At 48.5% G+C, this 7,653-nt stretch overlaps 1 protein-coding gene across 1 annotated transcript in view; it reads right to left on the bottom strand.

The window, feature by feature from the left end:
• Positions 1-1,014: 1,014 nt before the first annotated feature.
• The window catches only part of LOC129715990 (B-cell receptor CD22-like), a gene marked incomplete at its 5' end in the record, with an annotated part of 23,298 nt that continues 16,659 nt past the window's right edge, over positions 1,015-7,653 (bottom strand). Inside the window, 2 exons of the mRNA XM_055665872.1 lie at positions 1,015-1,099; positions 1,529-1,616. The remainder of the gene's footprint in view (positions 1,100-1,528; positions 1,617-7,653) is intronic.

Below are 7,653 nucleotides of genomic sequence, written 5' to 3'. Positions count from 1 at the left end.
TCCTCCCCTCATCCTATCTCCACTCTCTTCTCTTCTGCTCAGTTCCCTCCCCTTAGCCTTATCCCGACTCCCCTCACCCTCCGCCCTCCCCCCCGCTCCCCTCCACTCCTATCCTCACATAGAAAATAGGTGCCAGGAGCAGGGCAATTCGATGCCCTTCGAGCCTGCACCGCCATGTAATATGATCATGGCTGATCATCCAACTCAGTATCCCGTACCTGCCTTTTCTCCATACCCTCTGATCCCCTTGGCCACAAGGGCCACATCTAACTCCCTATTAAATATAGCCAATGAACTGTGGCCTCAACTACCTTCTGTGGCAGAGAATTCCACAGATTCACCACTCTCTGTGTAAAAAATGATTTTCTCATCTCGGTCCTAAAAGACTTCCCTTTATGCTTAACCGGTGACCCTAGTTCGGGACTTCCCCCAACATCTGGGAATAATCTTCCTGCATCTCAACTGTCCAACCCCTTAAGAATTTTGTAAGTTTCTATAAGATCCCCCCTCAATCTTCTGAATTCTAACGTGTACAAGCCGAGTCCATCCAATCTTTCTTCATATGAAAGTCCTGCCATCCCTGGAATCAGTCTGGTGAACCTTCTCTGTACTCTCTCTATGGCAAGAATGTCTTTCCTCAGATTAGGAGACCAAAACTGTACGAAATACTCCAGGTGTGGTCTCACCAAGACCCTGTACAACTGCAGTAGAAACTCCCTGCTCCTATACAACTGCAGTAGAACCTCCCTGCTCTTATACTCAAATCCTTTTGCTATGAAGGATTTTTCTCCTCCTTTCCTCACCTCTCTTGTCCTCTCATCTGCACTCCTCTCCTCCCCTCTCCTCCCATCCCCTTGCCTCTCCTCTCTCCCCTCTTCTCTCCTCGCCTCCCCTCACCTCTCCCCTCCTCCCTCACCATCCCCTCCCCCTCCCTCTCCCCTCTCCTCCTCCCTCCCCGACACTCCTCTCCTCTTCTCTCCTCTTCCTCTTCTCTCCTCTCCCCCATGGACATACCTTCCTGGTTTTCTTCACCACACTGTAGACAACGTTCGTGGCATCAGTGTTAAAGGCGCTCTGAGAATCCACCTTCTTCCTCCTGCTGTGAGTGTATTTGAGTTGTCGGGATTAGTAACCCTAGTGTGGGCACAGGATTGCCAAAGTTCCCGCTCCCAAATAAGGGACAAAAGGTGCAAATGCAGGACAAATTCATCACGGCAATTCGTTGACCGACTCGGCCTTGGCCGGGTGAATGATGAGTTGACCCGGGTACTGGACTGCACACAAAACACAGCCGGCGGGCCAGCTGACGGGTTTTGGCCCGGGGGGGAGGGGCAAAGTCCAACGTTTTTTCTTATCTCAATTCTAAATGGCCTCCCCTTTATCCTTAGACTGGAACAGGTTTCCTGCCTCTAGCATGTCCAAACCCTTAATAATCTTATATGTTTCTTTATCTGCGTGGGATACGGAGTAACCCAGGGATTCGGAGTGGGAGAAGCGGGCACGTTTCAGGTCAGGGTTCGGCACTTACTGTCTGATGTAGAAGACCAGCGGTATGATTAAAATAAGCAAGACGAGGATCGGCGTCACGCCCGCAATTATCTTCCTCTGTTTACTCCCTGAAAGCAAGTCAACGTTATCAATAGTTGGACAACTCTGGACGAAGCATGCAGGTACAGCAGGCAGTAAAGAAAGCCTTCAAAACATGAGGAGTTGAGTATAGGAGCCAGGAGGTCATTCTGCAGTTGTACAGGGCCCTAGTGAGACCACACCTGGAGTATTGTGTGCAGTTTTGGTCTGCAAACTGCAAAGATGTGGTTATCTATTTTTAATATTGCTTGAGCATCAGGGAATCTCCCAATAGAAAGCATTATTTCTCTGTGAAACTGATTCTATAGTATTTTCCCACAACTCTGCTGTGCTATCACACCCTGTACTATTGTGGATGTATCTCACATACAAGATACATGCTGTGAAATAACTTTAACACTCGGATTTAATTTGGTTTTCATTGTTTTGCACAAAACTTTAAGTGGTTTCAGAATGGTTATAGAGATTTTGCTTTGTTTATTCCACAAAATTAGAATCCCATGAATTAATGTTCAAAATCTATGACCTATAGATTGGAACCTCTAGCTTCTGCAGCTGAATGGTATTTATTTATTTGATGTTTTCTTTTCCATTCACTTGAATCCATATCTCATTTTCTATCAATATAGTCCAGTTGTATAATATTCCAATATCCTTTTGGTCTTTACATAGCCCTTGAGGTATACGTCATGTCATGGGTGCATAATTAAGCCATTTGGCCCATTGTCTACTCCGCCATTCAATCATGCCTGATCTGTCTCTCCCTCCTAACCCCATTCTCCTGCATTCTCCCCATAACCCCTACACTAATCAAAAATCTCTCTGCCTTAAATATCTATTGATTTGCCCTCCACAGCCTTCTGTGGCAGAATTCCACAGATTCACCACCGTCTGACTAAAGAAATTCGTCCATCTCCTTCCTAAAGGAGCGTCCTTTAATTGTGATGGTATGACCTCTAGTCCTATACTCTCCCACGTTGAAACATCCAGGGCCAGATTTAGATGAAGAGAGGCTGTTCCACTTGTGAGGCCCCTCCCAATCCCCCACCCCCACGACTAGAGGAAGATGGTCCACCAGATTGACAGCGATTTGCAGCCGAGCGTTTCCAATGAGATAACGGGCTGGAAAGCTGCGCTATTTATTTATTTATTTATTTATTTATTGCCAGTGCTAGTGTTGAGTTATCGGCTTAAAACACAATTATTCTGAAATGGACTGCAAGGAAAATTACTGAAGGGTTGTTTAGAGACTACAGTGCGTTGTGACAGCATTAGTCAGAAGGGCCGATGACAGTGTCAAAAATATGATACACCTTGCAGGGCTCTCACTTTTTCTCTGTCAGCCGGGCAACCTTGGCAGCTTTTTAAGTTGCCAAATTATAGTTTAGGTGGTCATTTAAGACGGCTTGCATAACGCGTGTGATTATGTGCTCGGATGAAGTGCGTAGTTACCAGTCGGAATTATGCTCAATGAAGCATTCACATATTATTTCTGCTTCAAATAAAGTCACAAACTAAACACATTCACCAATCAAGACATGATATATACCACAATGACATGCAGCAAAATTATAATACAGTAACTCAACTCTTTTTACACATTGCCATGAATGCAATTTCTATTATTTCTTTTCACTCCCAAACAAAAATGTGTTTGGATTATTCATCGTATGTGAGACCAGTGTATGTCAACCTTTGTGAGACCAAGCGCAGGCTTGGCGATTGTTTCACACACCACCTCCACTCAGTTCGCAATAACTACAGCCTACTGTCTACGCATATTCCTTTCTTCTTCGTTTCCGCCCCCCCGCCCCCCCCCCCGACATCTAAAGAAGGGTCTCGACCCGAAACGTCGTCTATTCCTTCGCTCCATAGATGCTGCCTTACCCGCTGATTTTCTCCAACGTTTTTGTCTACCAATGGGATCCCACCACTGGCCACATCTTCCCACCTCCTACCCTGTTGAGTTTCCGCAGAGACCGCTCCCTCCGTAACTCCCTGGTCAATTCGTCCCTTCCCACCCAAACCACCCCCTCTCCTGGCACTTTCCCTTGTAACTGCAGGAAATGCTACAATTGTCGCTTTACCTCCCCCTTTGACTCCATTCAAGGATCCACGTGAGTCAGGGGTCAGAATGAGGCCACAGGTCAGAGGTTAGTGAGAGGCAACGGGGTGAGGGTGATGACACAGGTCAACACGGACGCGGTTAGAGGTTAAGTTGGGAGTCAGGGGTTACAGGTCAAAGGTGAGGGGTGCAGATCAGCAGTCGCGAAAGGGATGCGTTCAGAGGTCATGCAAGCGGTCAATTAACGGCTGGGTGAGAGGTCACTGGGCAAAGATCAGAGGTCAACGGGTAAGGATACAGGTCAGATGAGATCTGGGGTCAGATACCAGGGTGAGAGCCCGCATTACAGGTGGGGTTCAAAGGTGAGGGTACAGGTCAGTCAGGCGAGAACTGGGGTCAAAGATCACGTGAGAGTCAGGGTCAGAGCTGATGATAAAGGTCAAAAGTCAGATAAGGGATGGGGTGAAAGTTCAGGGTGGTGAGAGTCAGCGGCCGGGGATGAGGATACAGGTGAGAGGGCGGGTTATGGGTGGTGTCAGGAGTGAGGAATCAGGTCAGGGGTCAGGCTGGGAGCCGGGTGTTCAAAGGTGTGTGTGAAGGTCAAAGGTCATGTGAGATATTATGAGCAGTTCTGGGCCCCGTATCTGAGGAAGGGTGTGATGTTTCGGGTCGAGACCTTTCTTCAGACTGAGTATCACGGGAGAGGGTAACACAGAGATAAGGAGGTGTGAGGTGTGAAAACAGGACAGGGAGGATGGAGATCAAGAATCATGGTTGGTTGGATGAAGGAACAACAAACCAAACAGGTAAAAGTTTAAGAAATGAACTGCAGATGCTGGACAATCGAAGGTAAACAAAAATGCTGGAGAAACTCAGCGGGCGAGGCAGCATCTACAGAGCGAAGGAAATAGGCGACGTTTCGGGTCCAGACCCTTCTTCAGACTGATGTGGGGGTGGGGGGCGGGAAGAATAAAGGAAGAGGCGGAGACAGTAGGCTGTGGGAGAGCTATGAAGGGTAGGGGAAGGAGGGAGAAAGCAGGGACTACCTGAAATTGGAGCAGCCAATGTTCATACTGCTGTGGTATAAAGTACCCAAGTGAAATATGAAGTGCTGCTCCGCCAATTTGCGGTGGGACTCACTCTGGCCATGGAGGAGGCCCAGGACAGAAAGGTCGGATTGGGAATGGGAGGGGTAATTGAAATGCTGAGCCATCGGGAGATTAGGTTGGTTATTGCGAGCCGAGTGGAGGTGTTGGGCGAAGCGATCGCCAAGCCTGCGCTTGGTCTCACCGATGTAGAGCAGCTGACACCTAGAGAAGTGAATGCAATAGATGAGGTCGGAGGAGGTGCAGGTGAACCTCTGCCACACCTGGAAAGACGGCTTGTGTCCTTGAATGGAGTCAAGGGGAGAGGTAAAGAGGCTTTTACTAGAATGTTGCCTGGGTTTCAGCAACTAAGTTACAGAGAAAGGTTGAACAAGTTAGGGCTTGATTCTTTGGAGCGCAGAAGGTTAAGGGGGGACTTGATAGAGGTTTTTAAAATGATGAGAGGGATAGACAGAGTTGACGTGGAAAAGCTTTTCCCACTGAGAGTAGGGAAGATTCAAACAAGGGGGCATGACATGAGAATTAAGGAACTGAAGTTTAGGGGTAACATGAGGGGGAACTTCTTTACTCAGATAGTGGTAGCTGTGTGGAATGAGCTTCCAGTGAAGGTGGTGGAGGCAGGTTCGTTTTTATCATTTAAAAATAAATTGGATAGTTATATGGATGGGAAGGGAATGGAGGGTTATGGCCTGAGCGCAGGTATATGGGACTAGGGGAGATTATGTGTTCGGCACGGACTAGAAGGGTCGAGATGGCCTGTTTCCGTGCTGTAATTGTTATATGGTTATATGGTTAAGTGTAGCATGTTCTGCATTTGCAAGGGAAAGTGCCCGGAGAGGGGGTGGCTTGGGTTGGAAGGGACAAATTGACCAGGGAAAACAGAGATATAATGTAGCCTGAGACTAGACTTGCCAATGTTCCGGCTCGCAAATAAGGGACAAAAGGTCAAAATACGGGACAAATTCCCCACGGCAATTCGTTCACCGACTTGGCCGTCGTTGGGTGAATGATGAGTTGGGCCTGGGTGCTGGACTGCACACAAAGCCCAGCCCTCGGGCCAGCTGAGGAGTTTTAACCCAGGGGGGGCAAAGTCCGGCGCCCCGCCCAACTCGTGAATCGACGATCAGTCCATGAGGAGAGTGGTGGTGGTGGTTTTGACGATCAGCGAAGGTCGGACAGCTGGCTGGGCTGCCGACCGACTGACCGACGGGGCCATGGGCGAGGCGCTGCTGCTGCTGCACTCCATGGGCTGCACTAGGTCGGGGACGGGCGAGGTGGGGCCGAACGCGGCGCTCCGACCCGACAGCCCCCCTGAGTTGTATCTGTCAAATATGGAACAAGGGCGGTCTTGTGTGGCACAAACCAATTTATAGGCCAATGTACGGGATGTTCCAGCTAATACGGGACAGTATGAAACATAGAAAACAGGTGCAGGAGTAGGCCATTCGGCCCTTCGAGCCTGCACCGCTATTCAATATGGTCATGGCTGATCATCCAACTCAGTACCCCATCCCTGCCTTCTCTCCATACCCCCTGATCCCTTTAGCCACAAGGGCCACATCTAAATCCCTCTTAAATATAGCCAATGGACTGGCCTCAACTACCCTCTGTGGCAGTAGAACCTCCCTGCTCCTACACTCAAATTATTTTGCTATGAATGCTAACATACCATTTGCTTTCTTCACTGCCTGTTGCCCCTGCATTCCTACTTTCAATGACTGGTGTACCATGGCACCTAGGTCTCGTTGCATCTCCTTTTCCTAATCGGCCACCATTCAGATAATAGTCTACTTTCCTGTTTTTGCCATCAAAGTGGATAACCTCACATTTATCCACATTATACTGCATCTGCCCTGCATTTGCCCACTCACCCAACCTATCCAAATCACCTTGCAGCCTCCTAGCATCCTCCTCACAGCTAACACTGCCCCCCAGCTCCGTGTCATCCGCAAACTTGGAGATGTTGCATTCAATTCCAATTCAATAAATAGCTGGGGTCCCAGCACTGAGCCTTGCGGTACCCCACTATCAATGTTAGACTAACTGGTCTGTAATTCCCTGTTTTCTCTCTCCCTCCCTTTTTAAAAAGTGGGGTTACATTAGCTACCCTCCAGACCTCAGGAACTAGTAACTCAGCGGGTCAGGCAGCATCTGTGGAGAATGTGGACATGTACAGAGTGCTGGAGTAACTCAGCGGGTCAGGCAGCATCTCTGGAGAACGTGTGTGTGACCCGTGTGGGTTTTTTCTGGGTGCTCCGGTTCCCTTCCCACACTTCAATAACATGTAGGTATGTAGGAACTGGCTTCGATAAAATTGTAAATTGTCCCTAGTGTGTGTGTAGGATAGTGTTAGTGTGTGGGGATCACTGGTCGGTGCGGACCTGGTGGGCTGAAGGGCCTGTTTCCGCACTGTATCTCTAAACTAAACACAGAACTAGTGTGTGAACGGGTGATCGCTGGACGGCACGGACTCGCTGGGCCGAAAGGCCGGGTTTCTGCTCTGTGTCTCTAAACGAAAGTAAATACTAAACTGGAAGGTCCCAGCTACAATGAACGGCAATTGTCTGTATTAGAGGGTATTAACTATAGGGACCGGTTCACCTGATTCGGAGGTTATTGGCGACTAAGGAGGACCCGACAGGGGTGGGGGGGCCTGCGAGAACGAAGGGGGTGGATGATGGTTTGTGTAAAAAAATGGGTTGATGTTTAAGGCCCATTCTTAGTCACGTGTGTGACCAAAAACGACGAAAAATTGTGGAATGCATCTCTTCTAATTCTGAAAGCATCACACGTTTATTGTTTTGCTCTGCAGATGTGATTCATTTATTTTGGTTCATCTAGTGAATTTTTTTATATGTTACGCCGACTATGGTTGTTTAGGGTCAGAGGTCAAAC

The sequence above is a fragment of the Leucoraja erinacea genome, unplaced genomic scaffold, assembly GCF_028641065.1.
Source record: "Leucoraja erinacea ecotype New England unplaced genomic scaffold, Leri_hhj_1 Leri_1584S, whole genome shotgun sequence".
Classification (NCBI taxonomy): Eukaryota; Metazoa; Chordata; class Chondrichthyes; order Rajiformes; family Rajidae; genus Leucoraja; species Leucoraja erinaceus.
The sequence above is the reverse complement of the archived record's forward strand: the minus strand, read 5'-3'. Positions and strand labels throughout refer to the sequence as shown.